The sequence below is a fragment of the Manis javanica genome, chromosome 7 (assembly GCF_040802235.1).
Source record: "Manis javanica isolate MJ-LG chromosome 7, MJ_LKY, whole genome shotgun sequence".
Lineage (NCBI taxonomy): Eukaryota > Metazoa > Chordata > Mammalia > Pholidota > Manidae > Manis > Manis javanica.
The window spans coordinates 50115190-50142126 of NC_133162.1; the positions used below are offsets into that span (position 1 = coordinate 50115190).

At 43.3% G+C, this 26937-nt stretch overlaps 2 long non-coding RNA genes across 2 annotated transcripts; both read left to right on the top strand.

Moving 5' to 3' along the window:
• The first annotated feature begins 334 nt into the window (after positions 1-334).
• LOC140850407 (uncharacterized) lies at positions 335-5577 on the top strand. Its single transcript, XR_012133210.1, has 2 exons — positions 335-802; positions 3020-5577. It is a non-coding gene; the product is annotated as an uncharacterized lncRNA (long non-coding RNA).
• Positions 5578-19787: 14210 nt separating this feature from the next.
• LOC140850573 (uncharacterized) lies at positions 19788-26615 on the top strand. The gene is made up of 3 exons (XR_012133514.1): positions 19788-20006; positions 21894-21996; positions 24941-26615. It is a non-coding gene; the product is annotated as an uncharacterized lncRNA (long non-coding RNA).
• The last annotated feature ends 322 nt before the right edge of the window (positions 26616-26937 follow it).

Genomic DNA, 26937 nt, shown 5'->3' on the forward strand with positions numbered 1-26937 from the left:
TCCTGCCTTGATTTCTCTCCGGGACACTGGCGCCTGGACACTGGCACCTGGGTCCGGGAGCACATCAAAAGGCTTCCTGCCTAGCCCCCAAGGTGGGCTGAGGTATTGTCTATTTGCTAAAGAATCTTGCCTCTTCAACTTCCTGGGTGTTAAAATGCAATCTTATCTTCAAGATGGAATTCTTCCTGCCCTTTACTATGCTGTTTACAGCTGGGTCTGCATGCTAAGTTAGTTGCTCAGTTTGCAAAATCACCTCATCAGATCTGAAGGAGGAAAGACAGCACATAGGCCTGGGCCTTTTAGCATGCTAAAGTGAATCTTACACATGTGCCGGAGACCGAAAGGGCCCACACCCACAAGATGGCGGATTTCCTGCTTCTTTTCCGGGTTTGCTATTCCCGCCAGTGCCCTCCGAGACCCAATCACCTTTGTACACACTCCTGCTAGCACCACCTGGTGTCCAATCATCTTCCGACCCTCCCCTTCCTTGCTGATCTGTATAAATTAAGCCTGCTGCAAATAAACTGCGCCAGCTTGATCAGACATCCTGTCTTGCTGGTCGTTCTTTGTGTCCCTTGCTTGTTCATTTCTGCAGGCGTCTCCGGCTACACTCCACGTTCGTCCCGCGGGCCGGGACAACTGGCGCCCAACGTGGGGCACCCCGGGACTCCTGCTGAAACGTCTGCTCGGAAGCCCTGGCCAGGCATTCATTTGAGTCACCGCACGGGTATTGACCTGATGTCGACTCTGCATGGAGAAGGATCACTGCGGCTCACCCGTCCGTAATACAGATCCTTGAGAGGTGAGTAGACGAATCCCCCAAGCAAGATTTCAGACAACCTCTTGGGTGTTCAGCAGTCCATTTGATCTTATCACTTCCCTCCAGTTTGCTACCGCGATTTATTCCTTGTTTTGTTCACTGGTTGTTCCTCTCTGAAAACCTTGTGTTTACTTTGGGCTAACGGTCGTTCACCTCGAAGGCATACCCAGGGGACTCCGACTCCAGAGTCCCTGCCCTAGAGGGTCCGAGCAGGCGGATTGTACCTGCCGACTGTCCTACGTAAACAAGGGCTCGTCAGAGCTGACGAGAGTGGCTCCAGTGTTTCAGGACATTGATGTAATTGCAGCTAAATTGGAGGAAAGGATTCAAATTTTTACAGTGCAAGGGTTGCGGCCATAGTGATGGGCAACTCTCTGAACTCCCATGAGGTCTTCCTTACTGGACTCAAGGAGTCCCTCAGGACACGAGGAGTAAGGGTTAAAAGAAAAGATCTTAGACAATTTTTTTCCTTTATTCATGAGACTTGCCCCTGGTTTCCCCTCGAAGGCACTATCAATCATAAATGTTGGAAGAGTCTGGTGATCGTATAGAAAAACCAGCTAAAGCCCAGAAATACTGCCGCCTTAACCTTAAACACTTAAAAGACTTAAAAACAGCTGTTACCAATTATGGCCCCACAGCTCCTTTTACATTAGCCTTAATTGAAAGCCTGAGTGACCGGTGGTTGACTCCTAATGACTGGCTTTCCCTAGCTCGAGCCGCCTTGTCAGGAGGAGAGTATGTTTTATGGCGCACTGACTTTGTAGAAAATTGCTGTGAGATTGCGCAGCGCAATAGTGAAAGTAAAACTTCACGCGCATGGACAAGAGATAAACTGCTTGGGCGAAGCCCCTATGAAACAAATGAAGCCCAAGCAGCCTTCCCCCCAGGCCATTTAGCTCAAGTCCAAAACGCAGCCCTTAAAGCCTGGTGGCACCTCCCTCCTAAAGGCTCCGCTACTACCTCCCTAGCAAAAATCCCGCTCCCATCCCCCTTCCGAAACCTCCCGGCCAGCTTCCCCTTCTTTTAAAACACACCTTTCAGATCCTGTTACAAACCCCTCCCAGGACCCAAGCGAGCTCCCGCCCTTGCCAACAATTGAGCCTCTTTCTCCGTCCCCTCCCCTTGATAGTTCTGCCGATCCTGTTATTTCTCCCCCAAGTATTTACCCTATTCTCATCGACTTAAACCCTGATGAGCCCCTTAGTCCCGCTGATGAGGCCACGCTAGAGGAAGGGGCAGCGTGCCATAATAATTCTGACTGGCCATCAAAAAGCCCTGCTATTGTTCATGCGGCCCCGCCCATCCCTGCCACTACGTCCCGCCCTCCAACTATAAGCCCACCTGTAAGCCTGCCTCCCTTCCTCCCACCACCACCTTATCATTTCCCTGTCCTTGACCAAGTGTTCCCTGCCTCATCAACTCTCTCCCGCGAGCGTCTGCATATGACAAATGACCTCTCAGTCCTCAGGCACATGGTCAAAAACAGAAAAGAGCAAATTCAACTCCTGTAGGCCGTCCGTGATTTAGATCAAGAGCTCTCCAAATTGACTCACATAACTTACATCCCAAAACCTCCTCAGCAGCCCCAGGGAAGCCAAACAAGCTTGTGACTCAGATCAGGGCTCTAGTAGCGAAAAGTCACACAGTCCCTGGATTTATCAGACAGGCAGGGGCCTCTTGAGGAATGACAATAGCTCAGGCAGAAAAAACTAGGAAAAACTAACTGAGAGCAATTCGATCCCTAAACTCTAAAAAGAAGTATCTTACCTTCTGCACACAAACCTGGCCCCAGTACAAACTCTGATTAGAGAGGCTTGGCCCCTGAAAGAAGTATGCAATATAATGTTATGCAGCTAAATATATTTTGCCACAAGGGAAGAGGATAGTCAAGAGTTCCATGAACTGCTACAATGTAGAGCTAGTTTTCTGAATTCTTTTAGTGAACATCTATTCTATTTATTAAGTTCATCACTGTCTTTGAGAATTGAGAAGTCTTAAACTAAACTCCCTGAGATAGAAGAAATTTATCTTCTGCAATACAGCCTGGCTTTAAATGACTGGAGCTAGAATTGTACTTGCATTTCATTTCCAGCCCCCTAGACACACATAGTCCCTATCAGTTCAGAGCCTCCATCGGCCCTGTTAGTCTGGGGCTGTCTAAACCTTAACCCAGTTATGTAAACTGCTTGCCTGTAGAGTGTATTCTTGAAAACTGAAGTACTTTTCATCAAATAAACTAAGAAGAAAGAAGACCATTGAGTATTAGAAACTCAAATCTTTATGTCAGTTTGTCTGTGTATATGTATTTGTATGAAGAGTGTTACTAACTGTAGTCATTATGTCTCGGTCTGTATGTTTGTGTGACTAAGTGTGTAAAAAAATATATATATTTTCCACCTCCGGAGGGTATTAATAAAATTGATTTAAAAACATGCGCTTGTGAAAATTGGGCATTCTAAAACTTCCAGAAAATCTAATTAAAAAATATTATGCATTAATGCTAATTTAAGCTTAACTGAAATGGACATGTCTTTATAGTTATTAGCTGCCAAAGTTTACTTAAAGTCATTTAAGTTGATGTTACCTGTTAAATATTCCAAGAAAATACTTAAAGAAAAGCTTGACTTTGATGTGTGGTGAAAGTTTTATAAGTAATTTAGCATAGTTGCTAAAAATAAGTAAACAAGTGTAGCAAATAAACCTTTTAATAATAATACTGTATTAATCTATAACAATGTATATATCTGCAAACAGCCTGAGAATTTTTGTGGTAACCAAAATTCTTAAAGTTTGCCAAGTTATTTAAGAAAATAAGATCTTAATATTAAAAAGACTAAGCTAAGTGTTGTTAACAACTATGTAACCTTCTGCATTCGCTTTTAAACTTTCTTATTATCATTCCAGTTAAATAATAAGTGTTATTTAATAACTATAATTCTATTTAGGCAAGTGCCTTAAAAACTTTTGACAGCTTCCCATAACCAAAATTTAAAAAGGTATTTTTACCTCTCGATTAACTCTGATATTTTCCAGAGGGCCCCTGGAACATATCAGTAGAATTTCTTCTCTTCATCAAGAAAATATTTGACTAATTTGGCTTATTTACCTGATATATATTTACCTGGAAAGCACTGTCAAAAGGAATAATACTAAACTTTATTATTGAATCTTTCATGTTACATAAACATCACTCTTACCCCTAAAGTGCTCGCTCCTGATGCCCAATTAAATCTAACTGTTAGTATTACTATAATTACTGATTGTGTATGTATTAATTGTACTCATGTGCCCTCTTATTATAATTCTTCAATCAATGTAAAATGGTCTTCTAGATATAGACTTCCAAATAGTTGGGTATTTTTGCGTAATAACAAAAGATATCAAGCCCTTTCTCCACACTATCGAGGTGTTTGTGATGTGGAATGCATTCTTCCTGCTCTAATAGACCACCTGGATATAAGCACAAGAGACTTCTCTGAGTTCTGCCATCTGACTGTGATGAAAACTTGAAACTTTGAGATCCTGTCGCTGTTGCAGTTGCAGCTGCATTCCTCCTGCCAGTTCCTGGACTTGTCATTAGAATGCAGAAAGAGATATCTAAGCTGGCCTGTGCATATAGCAAAACAACAAACTTGACTGCTTCTGTATTATCTGAACTCAACCAAAAGCTGAGAGAATTGCGAGCTGCAGTGCTTCAGAATCGTGCTGCTCTGGACTGTCTGATGTTAAAAGAGCATGTAAGATGTGATCAGTTTCCAAGAACGTGCTGTTTCAATTTCTCAAACTACTCAAAATCAATTAGATGATATCCCTCATATTGTCAATAAGTTTTTACAAATGCCTAAGCTATCTAACTAGTTTTTTAATTTCATTAGATATAACTAGTAATTGTAAGTCTGCCTTTGTTATGTATCTATATTCCTATTGTTAATGTGTATATGCAATTTAACTAGCAGTTTTTTTAAAACCTATATATATATTCAAGTTATGTCTGTCTTTCGACATGTTCAGAGAACCCCTGAATAGTGTCTGGCATGCTGTCACACCTCTCTTAACCCTAAGCATTTTATGTCTTCTATTGCTGTTACTAGGGCCTTGTGTCCTTTGCAGCATGTGGAAACTCATCCAACAAGCCTTAAGAGACCTGCATTATTTGAAATTGCAGATGGCCCCCCCACTTGTAAATCATAAGATCTAAAGTCAAGTATGGTAGTCAATGACGGGTAATTAAGAGGTTGTACCTGCAGAAATACAGGACAGACATAAGACCTCTGATAAAAATAACAGGGGCCGATCTAATACTGGGGCAAGCTCCTATTTATGTAGGCCGATCCAGTATTAGGGCAAGCTCCCCTGAAGATATCAGGCCGACTCCAAAAAGAGGCAAGCTCCTGAAAAACAGAGGCCAGGTACAAAACCTCTAAACCTAAGACAGGCACCGTCTACCCAGTAGATAAAAAGCTCCAAGTTCCTGTCCCAATCCCTCCTAAAAAGAATAGAAAAGGAGGAGATGCCGGAGACCAAAAGGGCCCACACCCACAAGATGGCGGATTTCCTGCTTCTTTTCCGGGTTTGCTATTCCCGCCAGTGCCCTCCGAGACCCAATCACCTTTGTACACACTCCTGCTAGCACCACCTGGTGTCCAATCATCTTCCGACCCTCCCCTTCCTTGCTGATCTGTATAAATTAAGCCTGCTGCAAATAAACTGCGCCAGCTTGATCAGACATCCTGTCTTGCTGGTCGTTCTTTGTGTCCCTTGCTTGTTCATTTCTGCAGGCGTCTCCGGCTACACTCCACGTTCATCCCGCGGGCCGGGACACACATGGTTACAAATGATTAGCATAATAAAACACGTGCTACTCTTCTTTATCTGGGGAACATTAACTGATCTCACTGAAGAATGATTCTAGAGCTTAATGTTTAACATAGAGTTTTAGCAGGGGGGTTTCCTTGCATGTAGTTACATTGCTCTGACTGCAAATATCCTGCCCTGCCCCCTCCGGAGGCCTTCACTCTACTCTGACTACATCCATGGTCCCTGTCTCAATAGGCTACAAAAAAATTTGAATTAGACCCAAGTCAGACCTTCATATTGCTGTAGAGAGATAGCTACAATGCTTCCCAGTAATATCTGATCTGATATAAGCCAGTGGTTATAATTTGGGAACACCTACTCATGATTGTTAAGTGGGCCTCAGTAATTATTATGTGGTCAGATTGCACTCTGTACCCTATTCTGTGGAACCAACTCACAGTGCTGGGCATTCAGAGTCTTTCAGAGCTATATTCCCTGTTCATTGTGAATAATATAAAAGTCCTAAAATTAACAAGAAAGGAACATACATTGCATAGATTTCATATCATTAAACTATAGAAAATAAAAGCACTGAAAAAAATCAGATTAATATACAACAAATTTAAATAGTTTGTCACTGTGTGACTAATTTTATTCTTTATAATTTCTTATAATTACAAACTGACTATAACATCATTTATAATTTGGCATATACTTCTTTGTTATTCAAGAATCTCTTGGGGGAAAAAAGTATTTTTCCTTTTGAAAGGAAAGGAGCGACACATAGCAGCAATTCACCGGAGAGTTCCGCTTTATTAGGGAAAGGTGCTGGGTTATATAGGAAGGGGCATGAATTGATTGAGGTGTCACTTCTACGGGGCTGTTGGCTGTTGGCTAGGTGCTGGGATTGGGAGGGGGACGAGAAGTGATTGGGCTTCAGGTGGTGCCGGCAGGAACTGAGGACCCCAAAGAGAAGCCGGAAGTTTGCCATCTTACTGGTGGGGACCCTTCAATCCCCCCTTTCTCCTCTATGGGTTTGTGGACATTGCTTTCTCTCTGGCTGCTTCCTGCTGAACAGGGGCGGAGAAGGGAGTGAGGGCTTGAGGATTGGGAGGAAAGGGTTGATAGGACTCCCCACAGTAAGGACGAGTAGATGTGGACTTCTTCAGGTTTGGAAATCAATGAAGGTTCCCTGTAACCATAGGTTGAGGACCTGTTGATTCCAATGGTGCCAAGAGGATATGGGTGTCAGGAGCCAGGTGTCTGCGGCCATTGTTTCCAGGAACAGTTTCCAGTGGAGAGAGGGGTCCATCTCAGCATGTGGTGAGGAGGTCACGTGAGGGTGAGGGATCTTCTGTGGCCAGAAGCTGGTAGTTCCTGAGTAAAAGCTGGTTGAAAGCTTGATTAGAGATTTTTCCGACTTGGGATTTGATGAACTTTATTATACAGGGTAAGAAGAGACAGGCCAGATGAATGATTATTATAGGGCCTGCAATGGGCCAGAGCTAGGTGAGGAGGGGGTTTGTTAGTATTGAAGAGAATGGGTTGGAATTGGAAGCAGAGTGGAGGCTGGAGGCAAGGTCGGTGAGTTTGGTAATGTTAGTTTCTACAATGCCGGAATAGCAGCACTCTTCCCAGAGGAAGACGCAGGTGCCGCCCTTCTCGGCTGTAAGCAGATCTAGGGCCCGCCGGTTTTGAAGGGTGACTTTAGCTAGCGAAGTGACCTGTCTTTGGAGAGAGGCTAGAGAATCGGCAGTGGATGTCAGGGCTCCCTCAAGTTTGGCGTTGAGATCTCTAACTGCCTATAGAGAGTGACCAAAGGCTTCTCCCGAAAACCCTGCCCCAATGGCTGAGGTGATCAAAGAGCTACTGACCATGATGGGAAGGAAAGCAGCTCTTTTTGTGCGCGAGGGCAAGGGAGGTTGGAGCTCAAGGAATTCTGCCATGCTGTAAAGTGTAAACTGTGGGATTAGGGTGACGAGAATGCAGGGTGTATCGGAGTTGAGAGGCACTCAGTTGAAAAGACTGCCATTACACCAAAAGAAGTGTCCCGGTTGCGTAAAAGTCTTAGAGCCGGAGGTAGGGGTGTAGATAGAGAGGCAGTGAAGTGCACTGGAGGGGGGTTGGAGTTGGGCCTACACAGTGGTGGATGGTGAGATTATCTGCATATTCTGGTTCCCATAGGGGTATGTCTGCCAGGGGGCAGAGGGGTTGTCTTTCTGCATGGAAGGAGTAGTTGGAAATATTAAGGGGCACGGAGGCCAGCAGTGGGCGCTGTAGTGATGCACACAAGAAACAATTGGCTGTGTTAAGGGTGTGGTTGAGAAAGATGGTGGTGTCCTGAATGAGCTGTAATGAAGAGTAGGAGAAATGGGAAGAGGGGCAGGGATAAGAAGATGAAGAGGCGCCGTCAAGAGTTTGGATAATGACTTTTTTCCAAATGTCTGCTGTCTGATGCAACTTGAGAGATCTGGGAATGAGAGGGAACATACTTTTGAGAGATATGAAGGGTACAGTGGGGGGTTGAGGAACCCCCATAGTAAACTGAGGCTGTGACTCTGGCAGCTCATCAAGAGTCCCAGGGATCTGGGATTGATAAGGAGAATGAGCCGTTGGGATATTTCATGAAACAGTTGGAGGAGTAATACTGTGGGTACTGGAAGTTACTCATGTAGTGAATTGCACAAGACCAGTAGGGACATCTCTTGTAGGTGTCTGGCTATCGCCTGCAATAGGCTTGTTTTTGGTCATAGAGGAAGCAGAGGTAGGGAGAATAAGGGTAGCTGCTGGTGAACACTTCGGTGGAGGGAGGAAAGTGGAGGTATAAAGGCTCAGAGCAGCTTTTCAGAGGGCAGTCTGGTGTGGCAATGAGGGCTGTAACTTTTGTTTGATGCTGTGTGTAAGTCTGTCTGACTTTGAATCGCCATACAAAGGAGGCTGGGGTAGCGGGGAAGACAATAAGAATGAGGAAAAAAGCAAGAGAGCAGTAAAGGAGGAAAAAGTCATGATTTGGATATGGATGGCAAAGGGGGTGAACAGGATTTTGGAGGAAAGAGGACAGTAAGGTCAGGAGTCTGGAGGGAGGGAGAGTCTGTAAACTTTTTTAGATTAAGAGATCTTTTAGGTGATGTGGGGACAGAATGGTAAGGGGCACCCTGAATGTCAGTTTATGAGCTTCTTTCTGCAAGAGCTGTCTAGCGGCTAATGCTCGTAGGCAGGGGGCCCATCCCCGAACTGTGGGGTCTAATTGCTTGGAGAGATAAGCTACTGGGGCAAAGGATGGGCCATAATATTGGCCTAGGACTCTTAGAGCTTGACTGGACCTCTCATGAATGTATAATGAGAAGGACTTCAACAAATCAGGAAGATGGAGAGCTGGGGCTTCCACAAGGGCTTGACAGAGCTTAATGAAGGAGTGTCGGGGTGAGGAGGATAATGGTTTTTTAGGGGGGGCTCTTGCTGAGGTCGTATAGGGGTCTTGCCAACAGGGAGCAGGGAGAAGTTAGGGATCTACGCTCTAGAATATCTAGCCAGGCTTAGAAAGGAAAGGATTTCTGTCTTGGTTTTGGGAATGGGCAGGTCAGAGAGGAGCCATTTTCTGTCTAAGGTAATGGACTTTCTTTGTTGAGATAGAAAGAATCTGAGGTAAGTGACAGGAGGGGAAGAGATTTGAGCTTTGATGGGGGATACCCGGTAACTTCTGGACGCTAGAAGGTTAAGTAGGGAGGCAGTGTCAAGTTGAGACTATTCCCACGAGAGACTGCAGAGTAGAAGATTGTCCATGTATTAAAATAAGGTGGACTTGGAGTGATCATGATGAAACTGTTTGAGGTCCTGAGCTAGGACCTGTCTAAAAATATGGGGACTATCTCGGAAGCTTTGTGGCAAAACTGTCCAAGTGAGTTGTTCAGAATGTCTTGTGTATGGGTCCGTTCAGGTGAAGATGAAAAAATCTTGGGAGCAGGGGTCTAGAGGGATAGAAAAATGGGTCCTTGAGATCTAGGACTGAGAAGTGGGATGCTGAGGCTGTATGGATTTGGAACTAAGGGATGTATAGGGACAATGGCTATGTTGATGAGGCGAAGGTCTTGGACAAGGCGGAAAGATCCGTTGGTTTTTTTAACAGCTAATATGGGGGTATTAAATGGGGAGTGAGTGGGTCTGAGGTAATTTTTGTTTAAGAGATCTTGAATGATGGGTTGGAGGCCTATGAAGGCTGAGGTGGTTAGGGGGTATTGGACCTGACAGATATACTGAGAGGGGTCACATAATTTGATAGAGGCAGGGGGACATAGGGCCACAGATTGGCTTGTAATGTCCCAAACTTTGGGATTTACAGGGTGTATGAGGGCAGAACCGGAGCTTTCATTGGGTAGAGGGGGGTCGTCAGCTATGAGGGCCATCAGAAAGGGAGTACTGGGGGCTGTGGGACTGGATATAGTTATGGAAACGTGGAGGAGGGAAAGGATGTCCCATCTTGGTAAAGGGATGGGACACTGGAGCATAACCAGGAAGGAGTGGGAGAAAGGTATGGGATTGTCTTGGATTGTGCATAAAGGGGGGGGGGTTTAATGGGAAAATCTGTTTACCTCTTACCCTGACTATAGGAGTAATGGCAGGTTTGGTAGGGCCCCAGTATTCTCGCAAGACTGAGAAGGTGGCTTCTGTGTCTAGGAGGAAGGAGATGGGGCGACCGTCTACTGTTAAAGTAACCCTGGGCTCCTGTTTGGTGATGGAAATGGTCAGACCAGAAGCCCCTCCGCCCCATCAATCTTCTTCTGCCAGCCCCACTACGGCAGGCTTAGGATGGGGGTTGTTCATCCAGCCTCCCCTTCGGGTGGTTGGGCAATCAGACCCCCAGTGGCCCTTTTTGTGGCATCTGGGGCATGGGGTGGTAGGAGATCTGAGGGAGGGGCAAGCCCTTGACCAATGTCCCTCTTTTCCGCACTTGAAACAAGCTCCTGGGGGGGGCTTGTCTGTAGAGGGGCGCCCAGGTTGTGGTTTTATCAGCTGGGCCAACATCTGGAAATTGGCCTGATCAGCTTTTTGTTTACGGCGTTCTTTCTCCTCCTCCCGCTTATGGAAGACTTTAAAGGCCACTGTTAGGATCTCAGTCTGTGGGGTAGCGGGGCCCTGTTCTAACTTTTTGAGTTTAGCTTTAATGTCGGGGTAGCTTTGAGCTAGGAAGTATGTCATAAGGACCTGTCTTCCTTCAGGTGTTTCTGGGTCCAGGCTGGTATACTGTAATAGGGCTTGAGTGAGTCTGTCTAAGAACTCGGAGGGGGTTTCATCTCTCTTTTGAATTATGTCTTGGAGCTTTTGAAAATTGACTACTTTACGAGCTGCCTTTTTTAGACCTGCTATTAAGCAGGAGGCAAAAATATCTTGAGAGTGGAGACCCACGGCAGTGTTATAATCCCAGTGTGGGTCTTGTTCGGGGACAGCTGGGGTCAGTCCTGTGGGTTTCGGTAGCGTGCGTTTGGGCGAAGTCCCAAGCTCATCTACGCTCTTCAGTGAGGAGAGTATTGGCCAGGAGCATGAAAATGTCATGATGCGTGAGGCTGTAAGACTGGAGGGTCCATTGAAACTCCCTGATGTATGTCATGGGATCAGTGGAAAAGGAACTTAGGCATTTCTCTAGTTGGGCTAAATCTCCTAAATGCCTTTGGATCTTGCTACCTCCAGGAGGGGGGCGATAATTTTGGCAGGTTCTCGGGACCAAGTCTGAGGGGGACTGAAGGGTTCTGGCTCAGTCTGTGGGGGAGTGACGTGGTCTAGCTGCACTTATTCAAGCAGGTCCTGAAGTGTGGAAGAGGGGCAAAGAAAATAAAGAAAGATAGAATCAGATCCACGTGTTGCCAGCCTGCAGCCCAGCTGCTTGCCTCTGCTGCTTTAGTTAGGCTTGAAATCATGACTGAGGTTAAGAGTCCCATGCTCTACTAACTGAGCTACAGCAGGGCTCCAGTTAATTGCTTATGAAATGCGTAAACAGAATGTTCTTTGTTCTCCATTCCTGCCACATCCGCAAGTGGGGGAAGGGCATATTTAGAAGCAGGGGCGGTGTTTCTACACATCTTCAAGGTCTCCCTATTTTCAGAGTGAAGAGTCTTGGCTCATCTTCGAGGACAAGGTATGTTTTTGTGGACAGATAATTTCCAAGGACTGCACCGGTTGTTCTCTAGCTTGTACTTTCCCATGCTGCGTTCAGACATGGGGGAAGGTGCTTTCCCATTCTCCCTACAAACATGTGAGAAGATAAAGGCGGTCCCTAACACGGGAGAAACAGGTGATGAGGGCAAAGACGGAGGAGGCCCCTGGGACTTAGTTAAAGGGGGGCTGAAAGGCTTAGGCTTAATCTGCAGGGAATGAAGGTGGAGGAGGTGAGATGGGGGAGGAGATGGTTGGGAAGGAAGGGAGAAGGGTTGTTGTAGGAGAAGAAGGGGAAGGGAGTGAACAGGAGGCTTCTGCGGGGGCGGCAGCTTGCAGGCTAGGAGAACTTGGTAGGGGGAGGGGGGAGGAGGAGGCGGAAAGCTTCGATGTAGGGAATCTCCTTCCATTTTTTCAGGCGCTGGCAGTAGTTAAAAAGATCCCGAGTGATGTTAGGATCAAGAGTTCCCCCTTCGGGCCATTGGTTGTTATTGTCTAGGGGGTATGTCGGCCAATCTTGGGAGCAATATTTATGGAGAAGTTTTGGTTTTATATCAGGCATCAGGGAGAGGGTAGCCAGATGCTTAAGCAGGCATTCAAGAGGTGAACTTTCAGGGAGGGATGAGGAGGCTCCCATGGCTGAAGGACAGAGAAGGAGACAAACAGGGGAAGACGAACGGAGATCCTCGAACTGGAAGCAGACCGCAAGGAGACAGAGGGCGTCCCCAATGATCCTTGGTGGTCTGCGGAAACTCGTATATGAGTTGGAATTTCTTAGGAAGTGTGGGTCGTCACCCAGACTTCCCTAAGAAGGCAGAGTGCCGGAGTCACGAGGTACCTAGCGCTAGGCGTTTTCGGCGGATAGAGCAGAAGGAGGGGGGAAAAAGGGAGCGTTCTCATCCACAAAGGAGTCACCTCGTTTATGGCTGTTGGAGGGGGGGTGCCTGAGAGTCGGCCGGAGCCCGTGAAGGCCTGAGGCGGGGATTTATGACTGTTGGAGGAGGGGCCTGAGCGTCCGCCGTAAAGGCTTGAGGCGGGGATTTATGGCTGTTGGAGGAAGGGCCTGAGGGTCCGCCGCAGCCGTGAAGGCCTGAGGCGGGGAGAGTTCCCTCCTCATCCCCGAGCGTCAGGGCCTTGCCGGACGATCACGGTCAATGGCACTGCGATAGCTTGGGGAAGAGTGGCCCACCCCGGGGAAATTCTGCTTAAAAACTTTCAGCACTGATGGAAGGGATGGTGAATGCGTTTATGACTGTCGGAGGAGGGGCCTGAGCGTCTGCTGCAGCCGTAAAGGCTTGAGGCGGGGATTTATGGCTTTTGGAGGAGGGGCCTGAGGGTCCGCCGCAACCGTGAAGGCCTGAGGCGGGGAGCGTTCCCTCCTCATCCCCGAGCGTCAGGGCCTTGCCGGACGATCATGGTCAATGGCACTGCGATAGCTCGGGGAACAGTGGCCCACTCCGGGGGGAAAACTTACCTAAAGGCCAGAGAGGAGTGGTGAGTGTGATGAGCCAGCGCCGGAAAAAGAGGACGAGGGCAAGCTGCTGCTGGTGTCGGGGGGAAGACAGGGCCCAGTTGGGGTGTCCCGTCTCCTGGGTTTCGGCACCAATGAAAGGAAAGGAGTGACACACAGCAGCAATTCACCGGAGAGTTCCGCTTTATTAGGGAAAGGTGCTGGGTTATATAGGAAGGGGCATGAATTGATTGAGGTGTCACTTCTACGGGGCTGTTGGCTGTTGGCTAGGTGCTGGGATTGGGAGGGGGACGAGAGGTGATTGGGCTTCAGGTGGCGCCGGCAGGAACTGAGGAACCCGAAGAGAAGCCGGAAGTTTGCCATCTTACTGGTGGGGACCCTTCACCTTTCATTAGGAAGGCCAAATAAATGGTATTTGAGGTTGGTGGCCTCAACTGCCTCCTCTTCCATTTTTTTCCTCCTTCTGTTCTATTTTGTCTACTAGTTTGAGTAAGATATAACTTAGATTAAAACATTTTCATTTAAAGAATACAAATGAATGTGTTTTGAAAATTTTATGTTGAATTGTCATCTATGTAATCACACAAGTAACCAATACCCACTAAGAACAGAGACTCTTTACTTTGTGCCAAAAAGTTTTCTCTTGCCCACACGGGAAAATGTTTTTATGGAGACCTGCAAGCTACTGCGAGGACTTTGCCTTTCCCAGTAAGTGATATGGAAAGCCACACAGTCTTGAGCAGAGGAGTAACTTCATTTAACTTAACTGACAGTTAGTGTAATTAGCAGGTTCAATGAAACAGGATGCTCCCTCCTCCTAGTTTGTGTGATTAAAACGTGCTTTGTGTTGGGAGAGGAAATTTGTTGGGAATGAATAAAGATAACAAACCTGGCACTTCAAGGAAATGTTAATTAAAGCTCTACGTTTGGCCTTTTAAAAGAGCCTTTGAAACAAAATGATTAGAAGTTCAAGGAAAGAACTGAATTATTTTAGAGTTTTTCTTTCTTCTACTCTTGGATTTTTCTTTTTTTCTTTAAGTTTAGTTCCATGTTGACTACAATTTTACTTTCATTTTCAATACTGGCTAATGTCATTTTTTAGAAAAAAAAATTCAGGTTTTAATAGTTCTATATAAACTTTTTATATAATCAGAGTATTATATTATAAGGTATTTCCTCACTATGTGACAGTAACTTTTGAATTGATTTCTTGATACCACTATTTTATGTTGGATGAAATTGACTGAGGCTAAAGTCTAACATCCTTAGATTATTGTCACTAGAAGATCCTAGAGTACCAGATACTAGGCTTTAGCAGAATGAATTTTTGTGATTATGAATGCACAAAGGAAAATGAAGATATGCTCAGGAAAATGCCTAAATTTAGATTATTATATCTTGTAAACAGTCAAGGCAAAAACAATTCACTGGATAATTACAGTACTCCATATTTTGTTCAGAAATGTGAACCATTTACTCTCAGACATATCAAGATTTAACTTTTAGAGGCACTTAGTATAAGCAATACTAAGAATTTAACTTTTGAATTGCTTTTCATATATATTATATATGTTCATTTATTTATTTTATAAACCACATGTCAAACCAATCTATTAGGTTTTTCAAATTTACTCTTTTATTTAATTTCCACATTAAACATGAAGAAACATTTATTTAAACGTTTTCAAATTTGTGTATGGTCACAAAAAATACCATGTCACACAAAAATCATGAAACAACGATATTTCAAACCTATTTCTCCAATTTCAGTATTCTTTTCCTTTGTTCCAAAGGCTCTTAATAAGAGCCTTATTATAAATACAATTGAATCAGCTCACAGAGTTTAAAAATACAATCTTGCCAAAGATCTTAATTTTTAAGTATTTTAAGAATAGAATTTGCCTTGTTTTCACTGGACTACACAGATAGTGTTGTTCCAATGCAAGTTTAATACTTCAAAATATGCAGAGTAATTTTATATGTGTATATAATTTCAACACCTCCATACAGGGATTTCCAATTCCAGCCCAATCTTTATTACCTTATGACCTTCAGCAAGTCACATAAGTTTTAAGGAAAATTAAGTTTACAATTAAACAAGACCAAGGATATTCAAAGTTGGGTTCTATATTTTGAGGTTGTAATTGGATGCCGTATCAATAAAAAGATGCCATTGGTGTTATTCAAAATAAATGTGGAAATATGACTTAAAGAATGTAATATTAAATCATTCTAGCTTCCATAGTTCCCCTAGCCTTGTTTACCATATAATGCTTTACCATGGAAAATATTTCAAATATTTTTCTCACAGTAAGCCATAATTTCTGCATTTCTCAGTTTGCATTCTTAGTAGAAAATCCTGCAGTCTGAAAAAGAAAATATTATCTCCAAAGAATGGCTACACAATTTATTATATTAACATTTATTCTACATTTTAGAATAATTTACTTATGCATTCAATTAATTATTCACCAAATATTATTGAGTGTCTCTGTGCTGGGCTTTGTGCCAAGATCTGAGTATTAAACTATGTGTACATCCCAGCCCTGTCCTCTGGTAATTTAACACAATATACATAAAAATGCTTTTAAAAACATCTGAGTGATATTTGCATCTAGTGCAGAGATTTTTAATAAAACAAAATGAGTAACAGTTGTAGAATTTTTATCCAGTTGACACCTTTCATTCTTCTGATAATTTGGGGTGGGGGGGAAATTTCAATGAAATAGTTTCTTACTCTGTAATTATGAAGCTAGAGTTCCAGCCAAGAAAAATTAACCAGTATTAGACTAACAAGGAAACAGTTGTAAAATAGACAAAGGACGTGAGGTAACTCTCTTAGGCATTGCAAAACAGGCCAACCTAGGGAGCAATAATGGATTAAAAGGAAATTTACAAGATGAGCCCTAATATCCATCAGTTTCTTCAGGGGAAAATTTCTTAACCAACTGTTAAAATCCTGCTGAGCTGAGGCAGGAAATACCAGACGTCGGTACTGCTGAAGGGGCTGTGATGTGAGGGCAAGTATGGAGGAGAGAACTGTGCAGGGGCTGAGTTCTTGAAGAATGTGGGAAGTTCCGCCAAGAATCCTTTGCTGAAAGTATGTGTGTTCAAGGTGAGACCATGTGAGAAGTAATCCAAAGAAGTAATCCAGAGCAGGGGGCTGTAAAGTTAAAGAAAATCAGAGATATTCAAAGTTGAGCTTTGAATATTCTGGGAGATATTACATTTCCATCCCAGTCAGAGTGGAGACAACTCATACTCAGGACATTCAGACAAAGAACAGAAAGGAGAGCCTTAAGAGTAAGTAACACTGCCCTTCTCTCTGAATCCAAGCGACAGTGCCTAAAAGCCCTCCATCATGGGCTGTTGTGATTATTAAATCAACTTATACATGAGAGGGTTCAGAATAGTGCTGGGTAAATACCAAGTCAATGTAGGTGCTTCCCATCAATTTTATTATGTATTTGTGCGTAAGTGTGACCCAAGAGAGAGACATTGTCCCCACTTTTGCATGGACCATGAAGAAGATTTGCTACACCAGGGTCTCTTAGGCTTCTTAGTGTTACTCTGGTCCCTTTGGGCCTCTGAAGGGCACCTGGATTCTAGGCACCAAAATCATCTAGAAGATGCCAGCAGTACTCGTCAGGGAATTCTCGAAAGTAGGCCAGAATAAGAGTAGAATTTTGTGGGAGTCTACAGGCATTGTTTAGCACATGTAAGACTAGAGATCCCATTAAATAAGAAAGGGATGAAAGCCTTGGAAACATTGTTTATAAATATTAAGGTGACTAGATTTTAAACCAAGGTTGTGATATCATAGGGAAATAGAATCCAAGACTTTTTTAGAAATACACTCAAATTTTGAGAAAACCCCCAATTTCTTAAAGCATATAGATAACTTCTGCTGCCTACAGTATATTTTGGCCTAAACTTTTAAATATAAACCTGATAAATGTGTTTGGTAAACTCCAAATCATGCAGCTACAGTAAAGGGCATGTAGAGGACAAAACTGGAATCATGTGATTATAAAGCAAAGCACAGGGCTGTCATCATAGTAGACTTGTAACTTTTCACAACAAACCTTCCAAAGCCAGTTCTCCCTTTATATGTAATTTGGAAGTTAAAGGAGGCAAATCTCTTCTTTCAAGGTACTAGGGGAGCATTTATTTCACCCCACAAAGGCATTAATTTTTCCCTTCCTGACCTAAAAGAGTAAAAGCAGTTTGCAAAAGCAGCCAATTTACAAGCCCCTCAGGCTCTCAGCAAATCTACTTCTCTGCTAGTACCCTGAAGCTCGCTTTTAATTATGGGCCTTGAGAAAGTATAACTGGTAAAGCTGAATTAGCAATCTCTTCCTTAGATCTGCTGTGTGGTGTACTTGCCAGTTGCTTCTTTATTGGCTCCACACATACAATTGGAAATCTTGTGGAAATTTCTATTCTTTGTTTAAGCACAGTACAGCTAGCTTTCCTCTGCTGTCATGCTTCAGGACTCGTTTCCATAGCAGCCACTTTGGGGAATGAAAGGGGCTTACATGATACTCCTTCTGTAGGTGAAATCTGAAGAACAAAGCATTAATGTTCATTTGCACAAGAACAAGAATTGCTTGGATACGTTTTCTGTAAAGATAGGGACTATGTTCTCTTATAGAACAAGGTGTTAAGCCACTTAACAAAGGCTTTTACTAGAGCCGTGCTCAGGCTCAACTCTTCTTTCCCTGCCAACAGCACAATCCTGGGAGGCTAGCTGTTAGGTGCAGAGAACCCTAAGCAAGACCATGCTTTTATATTTTCCTTTTCTACTGAAGTCCTTCAAATCCTCCCAAACTACTTCTGGCCAGAATCAGGGCTGAGAAAGAAAAGCCTATTGCGTTTGTGCTAATTAGTCTACTATGGTACCCCTTTTGTCACCTGTAGTCTTAGAGTGTATCTGTGGAGGGCAGACTGCAGTTCAGTTTACCAGCTTAATCACTCTACTGTAAAGAATTTGGGTGGTTGCTTAAATTCCATAATTTTGAAGCCTCAGAATTGGAGACAGTACTACAGCTGAATGTGGTTCAATAAGAAGTAATGTAACAAGCTTATGCCAGATAAAAGCCAAAGCTAAATCATGGTTTTCACAATTCTCTTGTAATTTACTCTCAATCCATGCAACTCTTGCTTTCTACCAAATTGCTATCTGACAGTTGAATATTTTCATCTCTTCCTATGGCTACAACCAGGAATCTCTAAAATTAAACTCCCCTGACAGGTCTGTACTTACAAGTTCTAAATGACTACCAGGTACCATAGGCATATCAGAACCATCACGACCATCTTTACACCCATTATTTTTGTCTGGTACTCCCTGTCTAATCCATGGCTTTATCATAGAGGTTCCTAGACCAGCATTGTGTAAACTTCATTGGCCCTCATCCCAGTTACTTAATGGCCGCTTCATCTTTTCATCTTTATCTATCTTTACCTTTATCTTTATCTTAATGGCAACTTCTAAGTCTTTCTCTATTTCTTCTGCCTCTTCATTTGAACTCCAATTGCCAAACAAACAAAAACAAATAACAAAAAATAAACCCTCACTCTCTTAACTGCTTTCCCTGACTCTAATAGTTTTATTAACTTTGAATTCATTCTCTATTCCAATATCTCAATGACCTTTATAAATGCAAATCAGATAATGCCACCCCCTTGCTTTATATGTTAGTAGCTCCATTAAAAAAGAAAAACAAAGAACAAAAACCAAGTCAGAGTCTGGGGAGGAGGTATCAAGTCAAATCACAAGAATACACAATTTATGTATAATTTCAGCACCAAATACAGATAACAATAGTACTGAAAAAGAAAATAAGCCCATGTTGTACAGAAACACTAACAAAAAAATTCCAGAAAAGTATTTGAAAATGATAAAGTATTCTTTATCTAAGGAAAACAAACAGGATTCAGTATAGAAAATCCATTGATATAATTTATTACACTTAAAAACTAAAAGAAGCCCTCAACAAAATGTTAATATATCTATTCTAATAGCATATATAGAGAATAGTCTTGAAAAATGTTTCTCATGAATGTTTTTCAATATGTTAAAAAAAGAGAAAATAATTTGGTCATCTTAATATATGCAGAAGCATTTTGCAAAATTCAATATTCACTCATAAAAATTCACTCATGATAAAAACTGTCAGCAAACTACTATTAGAATAGAACATTTTTACCTGATAAAGGGTGTTAGGCTGGAGGCATCAGGGGTGAGCCTGATGGACAAGCTCAGGCCTCACCAAACAAGGTGAAGAGACCAACAGGTTCTGGTCTGACAACATTCCAGAGCCTGATCGGATAATACTCCCAACTAGAGCCCTTCCCCCAAGCTAAAGGATTAGTGGTAACTTTCCAGTACCTGACTAAAGGCCAATGAGAGACCTTCACGTACCCTAGATGAGCCAATCCTCACACCACTGTACACCTTTGCTCTCCCTCCCCCTGCCTTCTTTAAAAATTTGCTGCCTGCCCTGATGGGTGTGACTTCCCTGGTCTGTGTTTCAGACCGTGGAACATCATCCAGGGATTGTGTTCAAATAAACTGCCTAGCCCTTTGTTGCCTCTCTTCGCCTGCTTACTTCGGTTGGAATTTATTGGAATTTATCTTACATTTGGTGCCGAAACCCGGGAAGGGGCTAGAGCATGGGGCCCCAACCGGCCACTGGTGGCTCCGCCCCCTCCTTCCCCGATCTGGGACCTCAGCCTGTTCTCTGCTGCATGGACTATTTTCTGGTGAGTCCCTCAGTTTCCCCTGGTGTGTTTCCCTTCCTAACTCCATTTCACCTGGTCCGTTAGAAATTGTAGCTATGTCCAGGGAGGCATCTGGCCCCTGGGCATTCAGCCCACCCTCTGAGGGCATTGGCCCACCCCTGGCCCTGTGGTATGGGAGACATCCCTACCCCAGGCCACGGGACGTCTGTGGGCATCCGGCCCACCCCTGGCCCTGCGATGGGGGAGACGTCCCTCACCCAGGCTCCCAGGACGTCTCCCCTGACTTGCTACTCTTTGGATGCTGGGCGCTCCTCTCAGCAGGATTAGTTGGGAAGTGGCACAGACATGGGGAACCAGCCCTCAAAAGTGGAAGCCCAGACCCCACTGCAGTGTCTCATTTCTAATTTGGCTACTCTATATTTGTCCTGAGAAGTTCACAAATGGAAGCTGATCCTCCTTTGCTCTGAGGCCGGGCCTCAGTATCCCTTGGACAACCAATCTTGCTGGCCCCTAAGGGAACTTTTGATTTTGGCCTCCTTACTGACTTAACTAATTATTGCCATCGGAGCAGAAAGTGGAGTGAAATCCCATATGTGCAGGTTTTTTGGACTCAGCGCACCTGCCCAGATTTGTGTGTTAAATGTACTCCTTCCCAAGTTTTGTTAGCCCAGTGGAGACTGCCGATCTCTACCCCTCCTATTACTGGGAGGCTCTTCTCTGACGGACTTGGTGGAGGATCTCAGCTACCCCCCTTCCTGCTCCTCTGGGCCCATTGCGGGAGCCAGCTCCCTTCCTCAATCTATCTCTCCTCCATCTTGTTCTCCTTCTCTTCCGGTTTCTTCACCATCTCATTCTCCTTCTCTTCCAGTTTCTCCGCCACCTTGTTCTACTTCTCTTCCAGTCGCACCCCCATCTTGCTGCATAGGTGCCAACTTCACTTCGGATAAAACAGATAAAATTCCCACATACCCCAGTCCCCTGCCTTCAAGCTCTGCATTGATTCCCAAGTTGCATCCCCCACTGCAAGGTTGCCCCCTCTGTCCCCTCCTTCAAACCTGCCACCATCTTACTCACCATGGCTAGTGCCCAAATGGTCTAGCCCTCCTGTAACCCGCTCTAAGTCACAGAGGCCTCAAGCTCACGTGATGGCTCCTCTAAGGGAAGTAGCAGGGGCTGAAGGGGTAGTGCAAGTTCATGTTCCTTTTTCTCTGGCAGACTTATCCCAAGTAGAACAGCAATTGGGGTCTTTTTCCTCCAACCCCGTAATGTTCGCTAAACAGCTTAAATATCTCACTTGAGCTTGCAAGCTCACCTGGCATAATGTGCATGTAGTCCTCCAATCCACTCTAACCCTAGAGGAATATGACTGTGTCATGGCAGCAGCACAGCACTGTGCCAATGAGGCCCTTGCCACAGATGAGTGGGAACTTATGGGCAGGGAATCTGTTCCTCTACAGGAACCCATGTGGGATTATAATACTCTGGAGGGTGAGGCCTGCTGGGATCGCATGGTTCGCTACTTATTGGCAGGTATAAACTCAACCACCCAAAAGGCTATCAATTATGATAAGCTTAGAGAGATTACCCAGAAGCCTGATGAAAATCTGTCAGAATTCCTTAAGCACCTAAAAGAAACTCTAGGAGCTTTTACTAAAATTGACCCAGCCTCAGCACTAGGTTCCTCTCTCCTAGCCATGTATTTTATAACTCAGTCAGCTCCCAACATCAGGCGCAAACTCCTCCAAGCCCAGGGCAGAGATGTCATATCCAAAATTCATCAGTGTCTACACACTGGGCTGGAAGTCTTGCACCGGTTTCTCTCCCCCATATTTGCCCCTTATGGTCTCCACAAGGCCATAGGTCAGATGCACCAAGCCTGAATTACTTGTCATCACGTCTCATCTCAAGGTGCTCTGAAGATCTGGATGGCCCTCCACCAGATGAGAGGAACCATCCCCGGACAGGACTATGAGGTCAATTTCACCCACATGCCTAAACATAAAAAACTCAGGTATTTACTAATTCTGGTTGATACCTTTTCAGGGTGGATTGACGCCTTCCCCACCAGCCAAGAGACAGCTTCGATAGTGGCACAGACATTGGTAGCACATATCATCCCCCGCTTTGGCCTGCCTGCCTTGCTACAGTCAGACAATGGGCCTGCTTTCGTCTCTCGGGTCACTCAGCTAACAGCCGAGGCTCTCAACATCACCTGGAACCCCCATGTACCCTACCACCCCCAATCTTAGGGTAAGGTCAAAAGGGCTAACGGTCTCTTAAAAGACCAACTAACTAAGCTGTCTTTAGAGGTAAAGCTCTCGTGGCCCGATCTTCTCCCCATCGCTCTCACTTGGCTGTGTGCTGCCCCCCAGGGACCAGCTGGACTAAGTGCATTTGAGCTGATGTATGGCAGGCCCTTCTTACTAAACACAGGCCTGCCCGCTACCTCTCCTCCTTTGGCCTCCTACCTTCCTTACTTTACACTGTTGAGACATCTTCTTGGGGAACACGCAGACCAGCTCCTACCCCAACCTACGTCATCCAACAACCCAGGAGACGTAGCGATCCTTCAGCCAGGAGATGAGGTACTCCTAAGAGAACTCCAGCCAAAATCTCTCCAACCCCACTGGACAGGGCCTTATACAGTAATCCTCACTATACCCTCAGCAGCCAAACTACACGGGCACTCCCCCTGGTATCACCTTTCTAGGCTCAAACAGGTACCCAGACATGATGAGTGGGTGTCTTGTGAGGTGGGTCCTCTTAAGCTGTGGGTTAGTCATGTCAAGTACAACCAGTCAGATGAATAGCCCGGTGGTCTCCAGGCAGAGTTATTCTGCATGGAAGTTTAAGCTCCAACTAACTCTTTATGAAATCAACCGGGAAATTGGCACCCAAAGTTGCCCACGTGTAGGTTGTCAGGCACCAATTCAAATACCGGTATACACAGACATCTTAAACACTTTCTCAAACCCTACGCTGTGCTTTCCGTATGACCAAATCTCTCATACATGTATTTTCCAGTCTGACATGTATGGAGGGTGACATGTAGAGTTCATGCAGTAGAAAAGACAGCAAGAGGAATCTCTGACAACATGTTCTTTAGAATACAAGATAAGCTATACATTAGTGACCCATGGGATCCATGCTGGGAAAAAGGAGTACAGGGCAAGCTATATGATAGTTACCAAGCCTGCCCACAGGGCACTGTAAATCCCACTCTCATGGAAGTTCTAAACACCCAGGCACAGGTATCAAGTAATATTCTAAAAACAGAACAGGCACTAAAATAGAAGATTCAGTCGGACCCCTACCCCCACTCTCTACGACCAGCAGGAACACAACTTTCCTGGGCCGGAGTCCCCTGAGATATTGTTGTCTACATAGAAAATCTGAAGAATCTATAATAAATTTATGTAATTTGTGTGTGAATTTTGCAAGGTTACAGGGTACCTGGTAATGCAAAAAATTAATTTCATTTCTATATATCAGCAATGAAGCATTGAATCCAAATTATAAAACAAATAAAATTTACAAAACTACTAACAAATAAAATACTTGGGTATGACCTGAGCAAAATTTATGCCTGATTTTTATACTGAAAACCAGAAAACACTGATAAAAAGAAAACAAGAGACCTAAATATGAAGATATACACACATCGATGAATTTTTAGATTTATTGTTGTTGCATTCAGTGTAATCCTGGTCAAAATCCCAGCAGATTTTGTTTTCTATTTAAATTTATATATAAAGGCAGAATTTATTTTTTTAATTTTGAAAGACTCACAGTAAACTTTTTGAAGACTTACTCTAAAGCTCTAGTAATCTAGGAAGTATTGGCATGAATTAAAGTATTTTCTTCTACAGAGTATTTGCCTTTCTGTCATGTACTCAAACATACTACCAACCAGAAAAGTCTTCAATAGTTTTTATTTTGGAATTTCAGATCATAAAGGTAAATGGATTTTAACTCTAAATCCAAAATGCAAGTTTTGCAATTAAAATTTTTCACAGAGAGTTTTTTTCCTGTTCCTCTGAGACAAAATAGGGACATGCATGTATCCCAATTATCTGTCTTCACCCCCTGAGGATATTGTGCTTTTGGATGCCACTTAGATGCCCCAATTCAAACTTCCACTCTGCTCAACCTCCTGGCTTTGTCATTTGACCCCTTTAGGTTTCCTTGCTAAGTCCCAGTCTCTAGGTAGCCAGGGATACTCAGTAGACAAACTCAAGACTAATGCTGCTTTTGAAACCACTTCACCCCTATGAAGTCACAATTAAAAAAAAGAAAGTCTCAGTTATGAAAAATTGCATTAATTTTGCATCACCTCAATTATAAATACTTGTAGTTTAACAATTTTATCATATAAATATACATTTCTATTTCTATTATACATAATATCTCTAGTATAAGAAGTATTAGAGAGAGGTTGCTATGTTTCTAGTTCATTATGTTGTTTGAACTGGGACATTTTAAATGTGTGTGTATGTAAAATAACCTTTAACAGTTTTCTCTTTAATACCCTGTCTTGCCAATGGGTTCCAGCCCTGGGCAAGTTCACTGTGGATTCAATGACCAAAGAAATGACAGTAAAATGTTCTTGGGGTGAAAGAGTGTGGGTAAGTTGGGGTTCTTATAGCCAGGATCCTCACTGAACTTAAACCACCTGATGATGTAACTGGCTTGTGGCTAGGCTACTGCTTCCACACCTTTAGGCAATAAGCTATTACAGAGCTATATAGAGAGCTACACCCAGTGCTCTGGGCAGAGGCAGAGACACTAGGGTGACCTACCACTGAGAGAACAAGCTGGGTAATAAACCCTTCCACCCCAAAGAAATATTCTACTGTCATTTCTTTGGTCACATTGAATCCATAGTGAACTTGTTGAAGGCTGAAACCCATTGGCAAGACAAAGGGTTATACCCAACTTTATTTCCATGGTGGCAGGTCAATCACTAAACTCCTGTTCACTCAGAGCGAGTCTGCATGCAGCAAGCTGGTCTCTACCTGTGGGCCTTTCTACCTGCACAGCCATCTTCTGAGCCTCTCTGCCCACACAGCCATCCCACACAGCCGTCTTCTGGGCCTCTCTGCAGAGTTGTCACACATAGCCATCCTCGGACCTCTGTCCTCATTGCTGCCACCACTCCAACCTCTGCTCTGCTCTCCTGCAGCCTTGCAGCCAAGCCACCATGTCACCCAGAGCACTGGGTGGAGCTCTTTATATAGAGTCAATAGCAATGTATTGCCCACACATGTGTAGTGACCTAGCCAACCAGGCCACAGGAACTTTCATTTTATTGACATACCCTTTTATCTTGTATTCTAAAAATTAGATTATATTTATTTATGTTGATTTGAGACATGAATGTTATGTTATATAAAGTAACTTTCTGAGTATTTTTGACTGCTAAATATTAAATAAAGATTATAGAACCATCCAACTATTGTTCATCACATAAAAGTTGTATTTTATTCTTTCAAATAAACTTATTATCACAGTTGGAATATGAAATTCTCTACTCCTGAAGTGAGGTTTATTTAAAAAAATACTTTATGCTTGTTATGAAGCATGACTCATCAATATTATTTTGGAAGATTATCTCATATAATGCTAATGAAGAGTAAAGAATGTAATTGGAAAAAGAAGAGTGTGTTATTTGAAACCAACTGTGTCATTTTATCAAATATAAATGTGTGAAATTCCTAATGCTGTGCTCAATTTGCTGTAGACATGCATTTCAGTTGTAGAAAAAAGTTAATATAAGGTAATTTTAGCATGGAAAGAAGCATTGCTCATTAATAGGGATTCATGTCCAATAAAGAGGTACTTAGGAGTGGTAATACACTTGGGAGGGGCCATGGATTAGCTAGGGACTTGCCTTGACAATGCATTCACATATTAAACCCTGGTTTACTTGTAATGTACACTTATCTGAGTCAGTGATGGATTCAGTTTGACAGGCATCATATGATCCAATCAACAAAATGCAGAAAAAGGCTTTGTCAGTATGAAACGACATTATAACACATTAAAACAGCACATATCATTCATAGATTGACAGATGTTTTAAATCTAAGGCTATTTATTTTCAAATATAAGAAATACATATAATGTTTTTAAAGAAAGATGTTATTTATGGTGCTCTAAGTGTTATACTGCTATTGAATACATTAATGATCTGTAGAGTCCTCAAGCTTGGTAAGAAATTAATCTTTCTGCCTTCCAAGGTCTGCGTTGGGTTCAGAGCTTGAGGAAATGGCAGTTCCTCAACTTTTCAGACTTTATCCAGGACTTCTTTTCTCTTTGGTAATTTTTTATCATTCATCACTCACTGGTTTACTTCATTTCTTCTGACCATATCTTCCCTTAACCCCTTACTGCATCAAGTTTTCTGCCTTTTTATAGAGACTCTCCTGAAATCTCACTCTTTTTGCTGATTCTCATTCCCTTTGATTGTTTCTAATATGACATTTTGAAGGCTACTCCCCCATTCATATCTTGAACTCTATCAGTACAATTCACCTGACTAGACTAACGTCTTCCTCTGAAACTTAGAGGTTTCAAAACAATAAAATCTTCCTTTTAAAATGTGTCCCATCTTAACAGATCCTAATCTTTATTTACCATACCATTATTTCTCAAATATATGAGATTTTGAAATCTTTAATGATATCATTTGCTTAGATTGTTCATGTACCCCAATGAATTAATTGCAAAGTATGCTGATTTTATTTCAAGAAAATCACTTTGCTCTCTCATACATTTCCACTGCTCCATCCAAATCCATCTTCAAATTCTTTTTTCCCTTAGGTGCCATCCCTGTGCAATCCACCCTAAACCTGTCACTAGCGTACTCTTCCTAAACACTATTTCTATCATTATCAGCTCTCCATTTAAACATCCTCTATGATTCTTCATTCCTATATTATAACACCAAAGT